This window comes from Gopherus flavomarginatus, chromosome 9 (assembly GCF_025201925.1).
Source record: "Gopherus flavomarginatus isolate rGopFla2 chromosome 9, rGopFla2.mat.asm, whole genome shotgun sequence".
NCBI lineage: Eukaryota > Metazoa > Chordata > Testudines > Testudinidae > Gopherus > Gopherus flavomarginatus.
In genome coordinates, this window is record NC_066625.1 from 695,125 (window position 1) to 713,155 (window position 18,031).

Sequence of the window (18,031 nt, forward strand, 5' to 3'; positions counted from 1 at the left end):
TGGTTGGTGAGATACTTCTGATAACACAATGGTCTAGGACTCTTGGCATGGCATAGCTACATGCCTTTCTGCAGCCAATCCCCACATGAGTGTAACTTGTAGAGGCAAAATGGGTGAGAACTTAAAAAATGAATGGTAACAGACTGCAAATCCCAGTGATGATTGAGTCTGGTGATGTTCTGAACAAAAAAGCCCTCAAGCATGCTTGTAGCTGTTTCTGTTGTGTGCAAGACTAAATAGAGTCCCTGCCCCTAGGAGCTTACAATTTAAAAAAATATAAGATGCTTTCTCACTGAGAGACTAGTCAGCTGGGAGACCCAGACGAAGGGGTTAATTCAGTTAATCCCCTGGTTTGGGGAACGGCTTTCCTCCTCAACATTGGAAGCAAGGATGGACTGACACTTACAACAAGTCTGTAATGCTAACTTGCAGGGGAAATCCTATAGAAGAATTTTAGTTCATTTGGCATTATTGTGGATGGCCAATCAGGATTAATGTCATTACAAGTAATACAAGTGGGAATCACAGTGATTAGGCCATTATTTTAATGAGTTTTCCAAGAAGGATAATGACAGTTTGTATACCTTGCATGAGCTTCCACGTGCCAAGCAGCTCTGGCACCTCACTGCAGAAAGTGGGGATTCTCTCCTGCCCTTCCAGGCTTTCCAGCCATGAAGTTACACAGTGTTCATCCCTATTCAGACTGTGCTTAGCCACAAAGCCACAAGACGGAGAAGAGTGGGGCAAACAGAAGAGAAGGTGCCTCAATCCAAGTGCTTGTGTTGTCCTCACTAATTGTGGGACAGCTGGGTGAGTTGCATGCCCTGGCTGTTGTCTGCCCAGCACTGAGTAGATTTCCCTGCCTGGTGATTTGGGTAGCAGGAGAGGATTCTATCAGAATGTGAGCTATGAGTTCTGGAGTACTTCAAATTGTGACAGTATCACAAGAACTAATTATGTGAGTCTTTGCTTTCCATCTTTCCTTACAGCTCCTGGAATGGCCATTGTCAGGAATAGCCCATTCGCTGGGAGTGTCTGAGCCCAGGGTTTCTACAGTGCCTGCCCTCTCCCCCTCTCAGATGGTGAACTGAGTAAAACAAAGTTCACATGAGAGAGAGAGTACAGCAACACATCCGCCCGGGAAGCAAACAGAGTAAGAGGAGGAGGCATCCAGTTCTCCTGGTTCAGCTCTTAAGCCTGCACCACAGTTACTGTGTCTTTGTTAAGCAGTGATTGTGCTTGGCCCTGTATGAAACACATGGTTGCTGCCCCACAGACCTTACAGTCTGCATAGTTATGGACCAAACCTTTCTGAAGGACAGCAGCAGGCATGGAGTTTGAGTGTTCTTGCAGAATACTGTTCAGCCAGTGTAGTACCCACTGGCTCAGAAGAAACCTGATGCTGGCTCAGCTCATAACTGACCTAGCACTGACGATCATGTATATGAGTTCCTGGCTACTAACCTGGGAAGATCTTGACTGTGAAAGTGCAGTCAGAGGGAAGGGAAGAGCTGCTCTTTCCTACGCTGTGTCACAAGGCCCAGCGTTTTGGGGAGCGAAGAGATCAAAGTGCAGTTACAGCTTGGGGCCTGGCAGTTCTGTCACATTGTTGGCATAACGGCCTGTGCAGCAGCACGCAATCCAAATGCGAGTCTGTTCTGTTCTATATAGTGAATAGTGTACCGAGTCTAACTGAAGGAAGCCCTAGACCCTTTCCAGAGCCCCAGCCTATATTTCAGAGGTGAGCTACCTGCCCGAAACACCCTACCATCCTGGAAGCACATTCTCATTCCCATTGGTTAGCTAAACAAGCAGTTTCTACCCCTGCTGCCCAGCTGGGTGAGGTGTCATGACATTACCACTATTCTTAGTTTTACAATCAATTAAAAATAAAACCAAAGGGCTGCTGTTAAAAATAACAATTTTTAGTGTAGGCTGGAAAGAAATGGAAACAATTTCAAAGCGTTTTTAAAACACTGCATTTTCATTAGACATTTCAGCTGCTTTTCTCTCAGCCAGGATCATTTGCTCCAGCTCCTGTGTGTTTTACATGCTAAGGCCTGGCAGCTGACAAGGGGGAGCATGCCATGGAAATACTGGGCAAGTGTCACTCAGTGATTCCTGCAGCAGCTCATGGTTGAATAATGAGTTAAAAATCCTGGACTGATGATGTTGCCTGACAACATGAAGCATCCGAGGTGTCAATCCTGTGTTCTTTTTTGGGTGGAATGAGCTGAAGTAGCTGTGTTCTCTGTGATAAACCCCTCCCCACACAGCAATGCAAGTCCCTTGGCTTTGCACACAGAGAAATGAGTTTGAACTAAGTTTCTAGCTCAAACTAGCCAAACAAAACCTTATGACTGCAGATTCCCTGTGACTCTCCATAGAGCTTTTGATTTCTGGACTGAGGCATTTGCAGCTGCAGTATGCAAAAAGTCCTGTGTCCAGCTATATATTATTAAAAGTCCATTTTTGTGGTAATCCCCCAATTTCCTTAAGCAACAGCAAAGCTCTGTCAGAATCCCCAAGCCCCCTTCAGAAGTGCTGTGCCCAAATGCAACCCCACAGACCTGCACTATTCGTCTGTTCAGGAGTGGTTACCACGCTAACAATGTCTGAGCCTGTGGGGATGGACTAGATGTAACTCAGAACTGGTGATCTTTTCCACCTCTGACTCCTATAATTTGGATGCCTAACAATAGGACTGGCCATCTGGATAACACCAGTGTCCTGGGGTTAATATGATAACCTTGTTAGTGCAGAAAGCAGATATTACCTGCCTTTCAGGTCCACAAATACATTTATTTATGAGAAAAACACCCATCTGTACCTTTCTGTTTTATTTTAAATAACCCTAAAGCATGAAGGGTGGCTGGTCATCTGTATTCCAGCAAGGCTGGGCTTTGTTTCTTTGCCACTTGAATGCTTAAAGAAGACACTTGTAGTTTTTGCAGAATTGTGCAGGTGAGCTGTTCTTGGAGAATGGAATCAGGCCATGACTCCATCCACAGTCCCAGGGGTCTTATGGTCAGGTGCAGAAATGGAAGGTAATGCAGGTCAGTAATAATTAAGTATCTGCATTCTGAGCACTGTCCATGTCACTTAGTGTAATTATTGCTTTGCGTATTGGTTATGCCCTGTCCTTTGAAAAATTTAGTTATTGCGATTTTTCATATTCAGTTTTGCATATTTTTTACCTACAGGGCATATCAAACTCAGTGGTAACTCCAAGCATAAGGCCAACCTCTGTGACAAGGCTGTTGCAAGTTCCAGTAGGAACCTAGCTGGCGGACCCAAAAGATTTGTGACTAGAGAATTGTAAGGCTTAGAAGGTTTGGGGTTTCGATGTTATCCTTTGTGAGGATTGCTGGCTTTGCTCTTGGCACTTTCTGACTCTTACTGCTTTCTTGGAGAATGAAATGGCTGATTCAGTGCTAGATGAACTTGGTCCCTTCTGAGAAGTGAAGAATCCTGCACAATGCAATACAGATTAACTAGAGATCTCTGTTGGGGAAATGAAATGAAATGCCTTGACTGATGGTGATGACATCTGGGAACTTTTTGTGTCCTCTTGCTTAAGCATGTTGGGTCTGTTGTCATCCTCTAAAGCTCAATATGCTACCTGCAGTTCTTTCCTTTTGTTTTTTTAAATCAAATGAGACTATGTGAATGCAGCTGGTTCCTTTCAATGGATGTTGGGGCAGAGCCACAGTTGGAATAAATCGTTGCAACTCCACTGTATTCAGTGGGGAGAGGATGATTGACACCAGCTGAGAATCTGGCTCTGCTTTCACTTTCCTGCACTCCTGCTTTGCTCTGCACTGGCTTAAAGTGAGGGCAGTCAGATTTTTGCTTTGTGTGGATTAAATCACTCATGTTAAGTTAGTTCAGTTTTGGGTTGATGAGGCAGCAGCACAATTTAAAAACAGGAGTTCAGGAAGGTTAATAATAATGATTCCTAATTTGATTTTTAAAGCATGTTCCTCCCCTCAACGTCCTTGTGGCACTGCACAGATGGAATTAAAGGAGAGTAATGCATTGTACAATGCAACAAGAGCATCATAACCCAACTGGCCCCCTCTAGCTCTAATGCTGAAAATCCAAGGGGATTTAATGCAAAAACATAAAGGGACAGGGAAGGATGTAAATAGGGGCTGAGTCATTGTGATGGAACAAGGATCTAAGGCATCTTTAAGAGCAGGGAAGGAAGAATGAGATGGACACCAGGAAGAGCCATGCCTGCTGCAACAAGAGGACAGTGTGGTGGGATCCTGAAAAGATAGGCAGTGCCAGAGCTCAGAGTCCCATCAGAGGAGGCTGGTCAGGATTCCTAGTGATTCTGCAGCCTCTTCCCTGCATCGACTCATGCATTTCTTGCTTTTAATCACCTGCTTCTCAGCAGCTTCAGGAGTGATGGATGGCAGCACCTTCCTACACCAGGCGCAGCCACTCTGATGTCTGCAGCCCCTGCCGAAGTCACCTGTAAGCCTGGAGGAGAGACCTCTATGACTGGCACAGATGGTGATGGAGGCCTCATTGAAATTGCTGTTACTGTCTGTGACCCTAGCAGGAGGCAGATCCTAGATCACATATGGCAGACATACATGGGCTGAAGCTTTGGCTGTAAACTGGCTCATTAGCACAGTCAGGCAGTCTCTGGTTGGAAGCAGGGACAATAAAGACAAATTCCACAACCCCAGCATCCAGCCTGAGGCCAGGGAGGAGAAAGAATCTTCTCCCTCAGGCTGCAGAGTAGCAGTAGCATCACTCTGTGCCTGCAGCAGCCCACGCAGCCAGTGCACTCCTGCTGTGGGGTAGATAAATCTAGTGGGCCTGTGCTTCCTCCAGGCCTTCCAAGGACCTAGATCGTGCAGAAGCCCCCCTGCAGGAACCCTGGGAGAGGACCCACATGTCGTCCCCTCTCTCAGCCGTGGGGGCGCATGGGAAAAGGGGAAGAGGAACCAAGGCTGACGTCAGCAGAGCAGCTGCAGCAAGTTTACCAGTGGCCTTCGGACACCAATGATGTCATCGAGCTGCTGTCTATGGAGTGACCCCAAACCTTCTATCTCATCTGCTGATTGGCTGCTGTCTCCAACAAGCCCTTCCCATTCATGGCTTGTTCACTTCAGCCTAGTTCCACCTGCCCCCGTGGCCGGCACCCTCCTCCAGTCCCGTTCCTTTGTTCTTCTCTTAGCGACTCCATCCCAGCCATGTGCTGCCGTAACTCAGTAAAACCCACTCAGATATGAGACAAAAGACCAAACCTGTGGCAGGGTTGCCAACTTTCTAATAGCACCCATGCCCCGCCCCTTCTCTGAGGCCCCGCCCCTGCTCACTCCATTCCCCCTCTCTCCGTCACTCGCGCTCCCCCACCCTCACTCGCTTTCAGCAGGTTGGGGAAGAGGGTTGGGGTGTGGGAGGGGTGAGGATTCTGGTATGTGTGTGGACTCTGGGGTGAGGCTAGGGATGAGGGGTTTGGGGTGAAGGAAGGGGCTCTGGACTGGGGCAGGGGGTTGGGGTGCAGGAAGAGTGAGCTGGAGGTGTGGACTCTGGGGTGAGGCTAGGGATGAGGGGTTTGGGGTGAAGGAAGGGGCTCTGGTCTGGGGCAGGGGGTTGGGGTGCAGGAGGGGTGTGAGGGCTCCAGCTGGAGGTGTGGGCTATTGGGTGAGGCTAGGGATGAGGGGTTTGGGGTGAAGGAAGGGTCTCTGGACTGGGGCAGGGGGTTGGGGTGCAGGAGGGGTGTGAGGGCTCCAACTGGAGGTGTGGACTCTGGGGTGAGGCTAGGGATGAGGGGTTTGGGGTGAAGGAAGGGTTTCTGGACTGGGGCAGGGGGTTGGGGTGCAGGAGGGGTGTGAGGGCTCCAGCTGGAGGTGTGGACTCTGGGGCGAGTCTAGGGATGAGGGGTTTGGGGTGAAGGAAGGGTCTCTGGACTGGGGCAGGGGGTTGGGGTGCAGGAGGGGTGTGAGGGCTCCAGCTGGAGGTGTGGGCTATTGGGTGGGGCTAGGGATGAGGGGTTTGGTGTGAAGGAAGGGGCTCTGGTCTGGGGCAGGGGGTTGGGGTGCAGGAGGGGTGTGAGGGCTCCAACTGGAGGTGTGGGCTCTGGGGTGAGTCTAGGGATGAGGGGTTTGGGGTGAAGGAAGGGGCTCTGGACTGGGGCAGGGGTTGGGATGCAGGAGGGGTGTGAGGGCTCCAGCTGGACGTGTGGGCTGTGGGGTGAGTCTAGGGATGAGGGGTTTGGGTGAAGGAAGGGGCTCTGGACTGGGGCAGGGGGTTGGGGTGCAGGAGGGGTGTGAGGGCTCTAGCTGGAGGTGTGGACTCTGGGGCGAGTCTAGGGATGAGGGGTTTGGGGTGAAGGAAGGGGCTCCGGGCTGGGGCAGGGGGTTGGAGTGCAGGAGGGGTGTGTGCGCTCCAGCTGGAGGTGTGGGCTATTGGGTGGGGCTAGGGATGAGGGGTTTCGGGTGAAGGAAGGGGCTCTGGTCTGGGGCAGGGGGTTGGGGTGCAGGAGGGGTGTGAGGACTCCAGCTGGAGGTGTGGGCTCTGGGGTGAGGCTAGGGATGAGGGGTTTGGGGTGAAGGAAGGGGCTCTGGACTGGGGCAGGGGTTGGGATGCAGGAGGGGTGTGAGGGCTCCAGCTGGACGTGTGGGCTGTGGGGTGAGTCTAGGGATGAGGGGTTTGGGGTGAAGGAAGGGGCTCTGGACTGGGGCAGGGAGTTGGGGTGCAGGAGGGGTGTGAGGGCTCCAGCTGGAGGTGTGGACTCTGGGGCGAGTCTAGGGATGAGGGGTTTGGGGTGAAGGAAGGGGCTCCGGGATGGGGCAGGGGGTTGGAGTGCAGGAGGGGTGTGTGCGCTCCAGCTGGAGGTGTGGGCTATTGGGTGGGGCTAGGGATGAGGGGTTTCGGGTGAAGGAAGGGGCTCTGGTCTGGGGCAGGGGGTTGGGGTGCAGGAGGGGTGTGAGGGCTCCAGCTGGAGGTGTGGGCTCTGGGGTGAGGCTAGGGATGAGGGGTTTGGGGTGAAGGAAGGGGCTCTGGACTGGGGCAGTGGGTTGGGGTGCAGGAGGGGTGTGAGGGCTCCAGCTGGAGGTGTGGGCTATTGGGTGGGGCTAGGGATGAGGGGTTTCGGGTGAAGGAAGGGGCTCTGGTCTGGGGCAGGGGGTTGGGGTGCAGGAAGAGTGAGCTGGAGGTGTGGACTCTGGGGTGAGGCTAGGGATGAGGGGTTTGGGGTGAAGGAAGGGGCTCTGGACTGGGGCAGGGGTTGGGATGCAGGAGGGGTGTGAGGGTTCCAGCTGGACGTGTGGGCTGTGGGGTGAGTCTAAGGATGAGGGGTTTGGGGTGAAGGAAGGGGCTCTGGACTGGGGCAGGGGGTTGGGGTGCAGGAGGGGTGTGAGGGCTCCAGCTGGAGGTGTGGGCTGTGGGGTGAGGCTAGGGATGAGGGATTTGGGGTGAAGGAAGGGGCTCTGGACTGGGGCAGGGAGTTGGGGTGCAGGAGGGGTGTGAGGGCTCCAGCTGGAGGTGTGGGCTGTGGGGTGAGGCTAGGGATGAGGGATTTGGGGTGAAGGAAGGGGCTCTGGACTGGGGCAGGGAGTTGGGGTGCAGGAGGGGTGTGAGGGCTCCAGCTGGACGTGTGGACTCTGGGGTGAGTCTAGGGATGAGGGGTTTGGGGTGAAGGAAGGGTCTCTGGACTGGGGCAGGGGGTTGAGGTGCAGGAGGGGTGTGAGGGCTCCAGCGGAGGTGTGGGCTGTGAGGTGAGGCTAGGGATGAGGGGTTTGGGGTGAAGGAAGGGTCTCTGGACTGGGGCAGGGGGTTGGGGTGCAGGAGGGGTGTGAGGGCTCCAGCTGGAGGTGTGGGCTGTGGAGTGAGGCTAGGGATGAGGGGTTTGGGTGAAGGAAGGGGCTCCGGGATGGGGCAGGGGGTTGGAGTGCAGGAGGGATGTGTGCGCTCCAGCTGGAGGTGTGGGCTATTGGGTGGGGCTAGGGATGAGGGGTTTCGGGTGAAGGAAGGGGCTCTGGTCTGGGGCAGGGGGTTGGGGTGCAGGAGGGGTGTGTGCGCTCCAGCTGGAGGTGTGGGCTATTGGGTGGGGCTAGGGATGAGGGGTTTCGGGTGAAGGAAGGGGCTCTGGACTGGGGCAGGGGGTTGGGGTGCAGGAGGGGTGTGAGGGCTCCAACTGGAGGTGTGGGCTATTGGGTGGGGCTAGGGATGAGGGGTTTGGTGTGAAGGAAGGGGCTCTGGTCTGGGGCAGGGGGTTGGGGTGCAGGAGGGGTGTGAGGGCTCCAACTGGAGGTGTGGGCTCTGGGGTGAGGCTAGGGATGAGGGGTTTCGGGTGAAGGAAGGGGCTCTGGTCTGGGGCAGGGGGTTGGGGTGCAGGAGGGGTGTGAGCGCTCCAGCTGGAGGTGTGGGCTATTGGGTGGGGCTAGGGATGAGGGGTTTCGGGTGAAGGAAGGGGCTCTGGTCTGGGGCAGGGGGTTGGGGTGCAGGAGGGGTGTGAGCGCTCCAGCTGGAGGTGTGGGCTATTGGGTGGGGCTAGGGATGAGGGGTTTCGGGTGAAGGAAGGGGCTCTGGTCTGGGGCAGGGGGTTGGGGTGCAGGAGGGGTGTGAGGGCTCCAGCTGGAGGTGTGGGCTCTGGGGTGAGGCTAGGGATGAGGGGTTTGGGGTGAAGGAAGGGGCTCTGGACTGGGGCAGTGGGTTGGGGTGCAGGAGGGGTGTGAGGGCTCCAGCTGGAGGTGTGGGCTATTGGGTGGGGCTAGGGATGAGGGGTTTCGGGTGAAGGAAGGGGCTCTGGTCTGGGGCAGGGGGTTGGGGTGCAGGAAGAGTGAGCTGGAGGTGTGGACTCTGGGGTGAGGCTAGGGATGAGGGGTTTGGGGTGAAGGAAGGGGCTCTGGACTGGGGCAGGGGGTTGGGGTGCAGGAGGGGTGTGAGGGCTCCAGCTGGAGGTGTGGGCTGTGGGGTGAGGCTAGGGATGAGGGATTTGGGGTGAAGGAAGGGGCTCTGGACTGGGGCAGGGAGTTGGGGTGCAGGAGGGGTGTGAGGGCTCCAGCGGAGGTGTGGGCTGTGAGGTGAGGCTAGGGATGAGGGGTTTGGGGTGAAGGAAGGGTCTCTGGACTGGGGCAGGGGGTTGGGGTGCAGGAGGGGTGTGAGGGCTCCAGCTGGAGGTGTGGGCTGTGGAGTGAGGCTAGGGATGAGGGGTTTGGGTGAAGGAAGGGGCTCCGGGATGGGGCAGGGGGTTGGAGTGCAGGAGGGGTGTGTGCGCTCCAGCTGGAGGTGTGGGCTATTGGGTGGGGCTAGGGATGAGGGGTTTCGGGTGAAGGAAGGGGCTCTGGTCTGGGGCAGGGGGTTGGGGTGCAGGAGGGGTGTGAGCGCTCCAGCTGGAGGTGTGGGCTATTGGGTGGGGCTAGGGATGAGGGGTTTCGGGTGAAGGAAGGGGCTCTGGTCTGGGGCAGGGGGTTGGGGTGCAGGAGGGGTGTGAGGGCTCCAGCTGGAGGTGTGGGCTCTGGGGTGAGGCTAGGGATGAGGGGTTTGGGGTGAAGGAAGGGGCTCTGGACTGGGGCAGTGGGTTGGGGTGCAGGAGGGGTGTGAGGGCTCCAGCTGGAGGTGTGGGCTATTGGGTGGGGCTAGGGATGAGGGGTTTCGGGTGAAGGAAGGGGCTCTGGTCTGGGGCAGGGGGTTGGGGTGCAGGAAGAGTGAGCTGGAGGTGTGGGCTCTGGGGTGGGGCCATATATGAAGGGTTTAGGGTGCAGGAGGAGGCTCAGGGTTGGGGCCGGGGATTGGGGGGGTGCAAGTTGCAGGCTCCGAGAGGGAGTTTGGATGCAGGAGGGGAATCTGGGCTGGGACAGGAGGTTAGGGTGGGGAAGAGGGTTTGGGGTGAGGGGTCCTGGTGGTTCTTAGTGCAGCTTCGGGAAGTGGCTGCCAGGCCTCTGCAGCCTGTGTACATGTGGGCAGCCAGAGAGGCTCTGTGCATTGCCCTCGTGCCCGCAGGCATTGCCCCACAGCTCCCATCGGTCACGATTCCCAGCCTCTAGAGGCCAATGGGTCTAGGGCAGCGGTTCTCAAACTTTTGTACTAGTGACCCCTTTCACACAGCAAACCGCTGAGTGTGACCGCCCCCCTTATACCTTAAAAACGTGTTTTTGTATATTTAACACCATTAGAAATGCTGGAGGCAAAGCGGGGTTTGGGGTGGAGGCTGCCAGCTCACGACTCCCCATGTAATAGCCTCGTGCCCCCTGACAGGTCCTGAGCCCCAGTTTGAGAACCTCTGGTCTAGGGGGTTGCAGGGAGCCTGCCTTAGCCCCAGGCCCCCACTGCGCCGCTGACTGGACTTTTAACGGCCTGGTCAGCAGCCCCTTTTCGACCGAGCTTTCTGGGCAACCCTAACTTGTGGAGTCTGCATGACGCTTCCAAAGCAGTGCCCTGCCTGTACGTTCCAGCCCTCCCCCCTCCTGGGTCTCTCTTGGCTAGTCAGACTGAGCTCTTTGTGGCAAGGACTACCTCTCACTGTGTCTTTGCAGCACCCCACTATGGGGCCTGAGTTTTGTTGGAGCTTCTAGGTGCTACCCTAATGCAAATTAATCAGTCAGCTCCGCTCTAGGCCTCCATGCAATCCCAGGGGAGAGGGCAGGAGCTGGCCCTAACAAGTGACAAATTGCAGAAAATTAGGTCTTTCCCTGTGAAGTGCAAAGAAGATTGTCTCAGTTCACCAGAGTGGGGTGAGCAGAGCCCCAGGGTCATTCCCTGCGTGGGCAGGTTTATGCTTCTAGGGCTGGACTTGACTAGGAAAGGACGTGCAGCTTAGGAAGGGCATAGCTAATGCATTTGATTCAAGTCAGTTTCTGTGATGTGGTGTGTGCTCCACACAGGCACTGAATGGATTAATGGGGGCCTGAGTGGCCAATTATGTTATCTGGCTGCACTTGGAGGGGAGCCAGGCTTAACTGATCATGAAGCTGAGCTGGGCAGAGCAGGCTGGTTATTATAAAGAGGGGAAGTTTGTAGCAGAAGGGGGCTGCAGGGAAAAGATCTGCTGTCACTTTCTGTGGGATAGAAGAGATAGGAAGTAGGCCAGGGAGGCAGCAAGAAGGCTGAGGGCTACCTTGGCTGCCAGGTACATGGTCCCTGGGCGGAACCCAGAGTAGAAGGAGGGCCTGGGTTCCCTACCAGCTGCCGAGGAAGGTGGGGTGAAACCCTCTGGGGCAAGGGGTCTAAGCACCATGGAGCCCAAAGACAGCCAGAAGACCTGCTGTAAGGTCATGGGTTTGGATGGACTCTGTTACCCCAGAAGGGGTGGACTAAAGCATGACCTGGCTGGAGGGCGGGGTTGTGGGCAGAGAGATCACTGCAGCGATTGGTTGACTGTTGGCAGGTGGTGTCATATGAGGAGAGAGCTGCTATGACATACTTGGCCATAGGGAGGTGCTCCTACAGTGAGTGAACCCCTTTGCTCACACTCCTCCTGACACCATAGTATCTGAGCCCCTTGCACTAGTGCATTCAGTAATGAGACTATATGGTTTGTTCTCTCATCTCCCCATGGGGAGAAGCACGTGGAATGTGGCTTGATAGGCCTTCAGGGTTTGTGTTTCATAACTATACCTGTTGCTACATGTTTATGTTAGAGATGGCAGGTTCAAGGAATGTGCCTTTCCCTTAGAGCAGAAGGTGGCGAGGTCTGTGATGTTCCTGGGGGAGTTTGTTCCACAGTCTCTGACTGGCCCTGAGGCAGTTCTGTCTGCTGCTCACATGAGCTTTAACTTTCTAGTGGAGAGTTCCATGGGACCTGAGGAACAGAGCTATGTGCTAGCAAAGCCTGACCCACACTTGGCCTTTTTCTTAGTTTAAATGCAAGGTAACGGCATTAGCTGGTTGCGTTCTAGGCTAGGCTATAATGTGACCAGCTAAAATCAAGTTGAAGCTGTTACTTTGCATCTGCACTAGGAAAAGGTGGAGTTTAGGAAGTTGGCTACATGCAACTGCTTTCCTGATGAAGCCAAACTCTTTCAGCAAACCTCGCTGCTTAGATTCAGCTCCTCAAAGCGGAGGAGAATACTGCAGATCTTTTAGCAGGCACCTGATTGTTCTGAGGGAAGGAGAGTTGTCTGGTTTTTGTCTGTTGTTGATTTCTAATGAGGTTTCCCATAGACACACTATTAAACTAACATAATTAAAGCAAATATTGTTTCTGGATATGTAAATGAGTCTTCACACACCAAAATTATTCCAATACATAAGCTCTGAGAATTTATTAACTATTAACATTTGTGTGCAATCAAACTGGAAACATTACCATTTTTTCTAATAGTTATATGTTCAGTTGTTATTAAATTTGACTTTTCAGAAATAATTGTGAGTAGCCTAATTAAACAGTTTTAACTTAATATATTAACAATGCGATTTGCTCCAATGTAATTAGAGTCCCATAAAATGCAGTTTACAAAATGAAAACTCAGACTGCCCCACCATGCAGTCTTCAGACATCTGCAATCCTGTACCATTACTCAGGCTTGTAAGGAATGAAGTATGCTGGCAAATTCTCCCCAGCACCCTCGCGACAAACCAAAGAATCCCACCATTCTACCTGGGTGTCAAATCCTTTTCTGTTTTAGAAAGTAAAATATCTGGGGATGTAAATTCTGCAGTTTAAATAACTTGGAAGTTGGGCATATGAGATGAAGAGCTGTTGTTGATTTTGGAAGTTACCCCCACACATGGGCCAAACTCACTGCTTGCATAAGCAGACATGGCACCCCTGAGGAGAAACCAGTGGTGTTGTGTCTGGCTGCACTAGTGATGACAAATGAGACTTGCTTTTGAGGTACATGAACAAAGAGCCTCATGGGGCATGTCTGCATCATGTGAAGGTTTACCCAGCAGTGACTGAATTTTCCAAGTCTGTCTCATTGGTGCGGGAGGCTTTGGTTTTGCTATGGTTTGTCACATGTGAAATGTTAACTTTCAATGGTGTTTCCTGTGGGAGAGCCACAACGCTTTAAACTTCTTCTAATGGTAAATATATTTTCAGAAAATGCGAGAATAACAACTGGGCGTGTTTTCTGGGCCCTGCACTTTACAGTTCTGCTGCTGGGAGAAGGAGTCTGCCTATCGGTTAAAGCACAAGTTGGGAGCCAGGCACTCCTGAGTTCTAATTCCTGGTCTGACACAGTGACTCTCTGGGTGACCATGGATAAGTCACGTTGCCTCGCTGTCTCCCTTTCTCTATCTATAAAATGGGAACAATAAGCCTTCCCTCCCACACAGAGGAGGTGAGGACTAGGTTATCACTGGATCATTGCTCTGTATTAGTATGTTTCCAGGAGCTAAGGAATCTCCTTACGTTCTGGAGGGGAATGACTGGAAAGAACCAGCGCTTCTATGGTGGGGAGAATGTTGTGTAGATGGCCTGAGAGAGAGAGACAGAGAACAGGGCTTTTGTTAGAGACTCTGTCTGTTAAAAGTTACAGCTAGTTCTAAGCAAAGCCTAAAAGTAATGAAATTATAAAGTCATGGGCGAGGGTTAATTAAAGACATAATCTCTGCTAATTTCAACGGCAACCTGACTTGACTGAAATCTAAAATGAATATGGCAAAATAAAAGTTCAGATCTTAAAGAAAGTGAAAGGCCAGAGATGGTGTAAAGTACAACTGGAAAAGCAGAAACATATAGTGACCCATGTGCCGGCATGTGAGAGCCCAGCACACAACTGACAAGGTGTGACAAGAACCCCACTCACAGCCCCACTGCCACCAAGCATGCACAGAGCCCAGTGCACCTCAGCGAGCTAGTGCCCCTTGTAAGAGGCTGATGATTTCCCAGACCCAGCGTGCACTTTCTCCACGTCACCCAAGGCATTTGAATGAGCTGCCCAGCTCCTCATCAGCCCTTCTGGCCCAGCGCACGACTCTTGCATAGCTGCATGTGTAGCTGGCAGGCTGCACAGCAGCAGGTGTGTGTGCGAACACAGCAGTCCAGAGCCGCTGGCCATGTACATTCAAACCCAGCTGGGTTTGCCTGCCTGGTTCTGTCCCACCAGTATCTGATGGCTGTCTGGGCTGCCATCCCCATCTGTTCAGGTGAGTCAAGAGAAGGGTAAGAGGTGACTTGATCAAGGTCTACAGGTACCAACATGTGGGAGAGGTTTCTGGCAGAAGAGGGTTCTTTGATCTAGCGAAGGCAGAACAAGATCCAATGGCTGGAAATGAAATGAAACAAATTCACACTACAAACAAGAAACCAGTTTTTAACAGAGAGGGGAATTAACCATGGGGACAGCTCACCTCGGGCTGTGGTGGATTCTCCATCATTCGGGGACAGTAAAGCACAATAGAATCTCTCTCTCCACAAACTGCTATAGTTCTGCCAGGAATCATTGGCTGGGCTCTCTGGCCTGGGTTGTACAGGTGCTCAGATTAGATAATCAAAATGGCCCCTCCCTTCAGGCTTTGAAATCTGTAACTCTGAAAACCACTTCACGCTTATCATCAGGACTCTCGTGAGAGAACCAGGCAGTGCACGGTGCATCAGCCACGCATTGTGCACCCTGGCAACCAGCATCCCAAGCGACAAATCCAGCTGTGCACTGCTGGGCTAACCCTGTGTGCAGCTCCCTGTGTACCGTGCTTCTGAGCAGTTTAGCGTGGTCCCCAGAGAATCAGCGGTTGTGGCAGAACGTAACTCTCCCAGTGTCTGGGGAGATCACTAATGTGATGGTGGCCTACGGTGAGCAATATATGCTGGGTGCTTACTTATAGAATAACATTATCAATATGTATTGTCCATACCACATATCTTACTATGCATTAAGCACACAATATCACTATAACTTTATACTGTATATGTATTTCTAGCAGTTACATGGCCTGAATTGGCCAATGTCTTTCTATAATCAGGTCCACTTAAGCTAAGTGTCTCATAACACCTTGCATTAGCTGAAGTAGCTTTGGCTTACATATCTAGGAAAGCTGTCATGATCAGGCCATGTGGGTGTTTTACCGTAGTAACAGGTAGAGTTATTCTCACAGAACGGTACTGGAATGTCCTATAGATAGGGAGAAGATATGAGTGTTCACCCTGCTACAAGCCTAGGAACAAAGAGCTAAGGGTGTACAGTGTGGTACCTGACAAACAAGACAGAAAGAAGATTGGTTAAATCTACAGGAGATGATGCATGCAGTACCTTTTCACTTGTAAGCAGGTTGGGTATAAAAAAGATCATTTTAGGGGTGTAACTTTGGGAGCAAGCCTTCTTTGGACTCTTATAAGGTCTTCTTAGCCAAGATGGTTAGGGTGCAACCCCATGTGTCATGTGTCTCTAAACCTCCAACTGCCAGAAGCACCTGGCACTGGCCATTGCCAGAGACAAGATGCTGGGCTAGACAACCCATGGATCTTACCCACGATGGCTGTTCTTAAAGGTGTAACCCTTCTGCCCCTCTGAGTTGGCAGCAACAAGGGCCGGGTTCAGTATCCAGGGGTTCCGTTTCAGTGACACAATGCAAAACCGGCTCGAGCCCCCACCCAGTGACCTGGGACACTCACATACCACACCCCCCTGGGCGCCTCTAGGAGGCAATACTTCCCCTCTCGCAAGCACAGAGTCTGAGTGTAGCAAAATTTTTTAATAAAGGAAGGAATTAATGCGGCATCCCATTGGAGAAACACCACAAACAGGGTTATAACACAAACCATAAACAAAAACCCACCTCCAAGTACGTTTGGCACTGTCCTTTTTCCCCTTAGGGTTTTAAGTCCAATCACCCCAAAGTCCAACAACCCAAAAGTCTCTGGTCAATGCCACCCCAGAGTTCGAGAGTTTATCTGTAGAGGTCCCTCCCCCCAGCCTGGGTAGAAAGGGGCACCTTACGTGGTCCAGGGCCAACTGCCCTGCCTCTCCGTGGGTTCTGCTTCCGCCTTCTCCACGAACTGCTCCGCTTTACCAGCCGCTCCACGCTGCTCCTCCAGCCGTCCTCAGAAACTGCTCCGCTCCACCAACTGCTCTGCTCCATGAGCTGCTCCAGTTCTCTCTGCAAACTGCTCGGCTCTGCTCGCTCTGTGGGCCGCTCCACCCGTCCCACAACTACTCCGCTCTGCCAGCCGCTCTGCTGCCACCAGCTGTCCCGTGGTCCGCTCCAACCGTCCCCACAACCGCTCCACTCCGCCAGCAGCTTTGTTCCACAGTATAGCTTTGGGGCTCCCCACTAGTTAGCACAGTACTCAGTGCTCTCAGCTCAGTGATTTTAGCTTTTTAGTGATTGTCAGCTCTTAGTGATTCCAGCTCATAGTAGGGGAGCCCCAGTGCTAGTGCACCATTAGCCCAAAGTGATTTCAGCTCAGTAACCTGTATTTAAATTCTTAAGGGAATAAAAAAATCAACTCTGACATTCCACAGTGGAGAGGGTACAACTGGTGCTTCTAGCTCCACAAGGAGACTGCACCAGCAGGCACAAATACCTGTCCCCAGCCTCTCTCAATTCTCTGGGTTTTGGAACCCATGTCCCATGTCTAGCCAGTACCACCCAACTGAGGGTGAGCAATTTGTCACCAAGCAGTCCCACAGCTTGGGAGTCTGGGATAGGGTGGGCGTGCCTATGCAAATACACTCTCTGAAATTCTTTCCACCAGATGTCAGGGTAGAGCTTATCCTGACTCTGCTTACAGCCTCCCCCCAGCCAAGAATTTGTCGTCCTGACAAATCACATTCCCTACTATACCAACTTATTGGTCCCCTCCAAAAGGCATTAGATAGCCCACTTTAGCTTTCACAAACCTGTGTGCTAAATGTATAGGCTCCTCACTAATCACCCCAGGTGCATCGTAAGTTAACCGTTTCACTGGTCTTATTACCCTGTCTCGCCTATTGAGAATCTCTGTTGCTATGGTAGGGGGGACATCCTCTTGAGTGACGGATGGGGAGGTTTCCTGAGAGTTCCCCTCGGGTACTGGCATAGGCCCCTGCATTTCTAGTTCTAACAGTGGAGGGTCGCAGGTGCTCTGGACATCCTCCATCTGTATGTCACCACTGTCCAATAGTCTGTGTAAGTCATTACACGGGGGTCCCACCAGTGGCTCAGGGATGTCAGGAATGGGCCTAAATACTTCTGCCATAGGGTTCAGGGCGGAAGAGGATGTGCTCTCTTCTGATTCAGCGGATCGAGACTGAAATCTTGTCTTCATCCCAGGATACACCATGGTTGTGTCTTCCTCCTCAGACTCACTGTCAGATGTGCTGAGTAGGGGTAGGTTAGCTGCAGGAGGCCGGCTGTCCACGTTGGAAGGCGGCTTTGGTACAGCACCTTCGTTCTGCCCAGTTGCCCTGTTGTGGCCCATCTCATAAGGGCTGCCTACCAATTCTCCCACAGGAAGCAAAAGGTTTCTATGCACAGTTTTGGTCTGCCCTGGACCCTCTTCAGGTTTGATCTTGTAGACCGGCAGGTCTCCTAGCTTTTCCATCACTAAGTAAGGTATTGCCTTCCATCTGTCAGCTATCTTGTGCTTGCCAGCAATACCCAAATTTCGCAGCAGGACTCTGTCCCCTGGCTGGAGCTCTTGCAGACGCACCCTAGCATCATATCGCTGTTTGTTGCGGTCTGCGTTCTTCCGAGCTGCAGACGTAGCTAAGTGATAAGCATCCCGTAGCTTTTCTCGTAGTCGGGATACATATTGCTGATGGGTTTCATAGCTATCGCCATCCTCTGATACACCAAAGCACAAATCTATGGGTAGTCTTGGTTCTCGCCCAAACATCAAGAGATATGGGGTGACCCCCGTAGCATCGTTCTTTGTGGCATTGTAGGCGTGCACCAGAAATGCAACATGTTGGCTCCAGGTTGCCTTCTGCTCTGGCCGCAAAGTCCCTAACATATCCAATAGGGTTCGGTTGAACCTCTCTGGCTGAGGGTCACCTTGCGGGTGGTAAGGCGTTGTCCTCGACTTTTTAATACCTGCTATCCTCAGCACCTCCTTCAGAAGGTGACTCTCAAAATCTCGTCCCTGATCTGAGTGTATCCGGGTTGGGAATCCATAAACTGAGAAATATTTTTCCCACAGTAC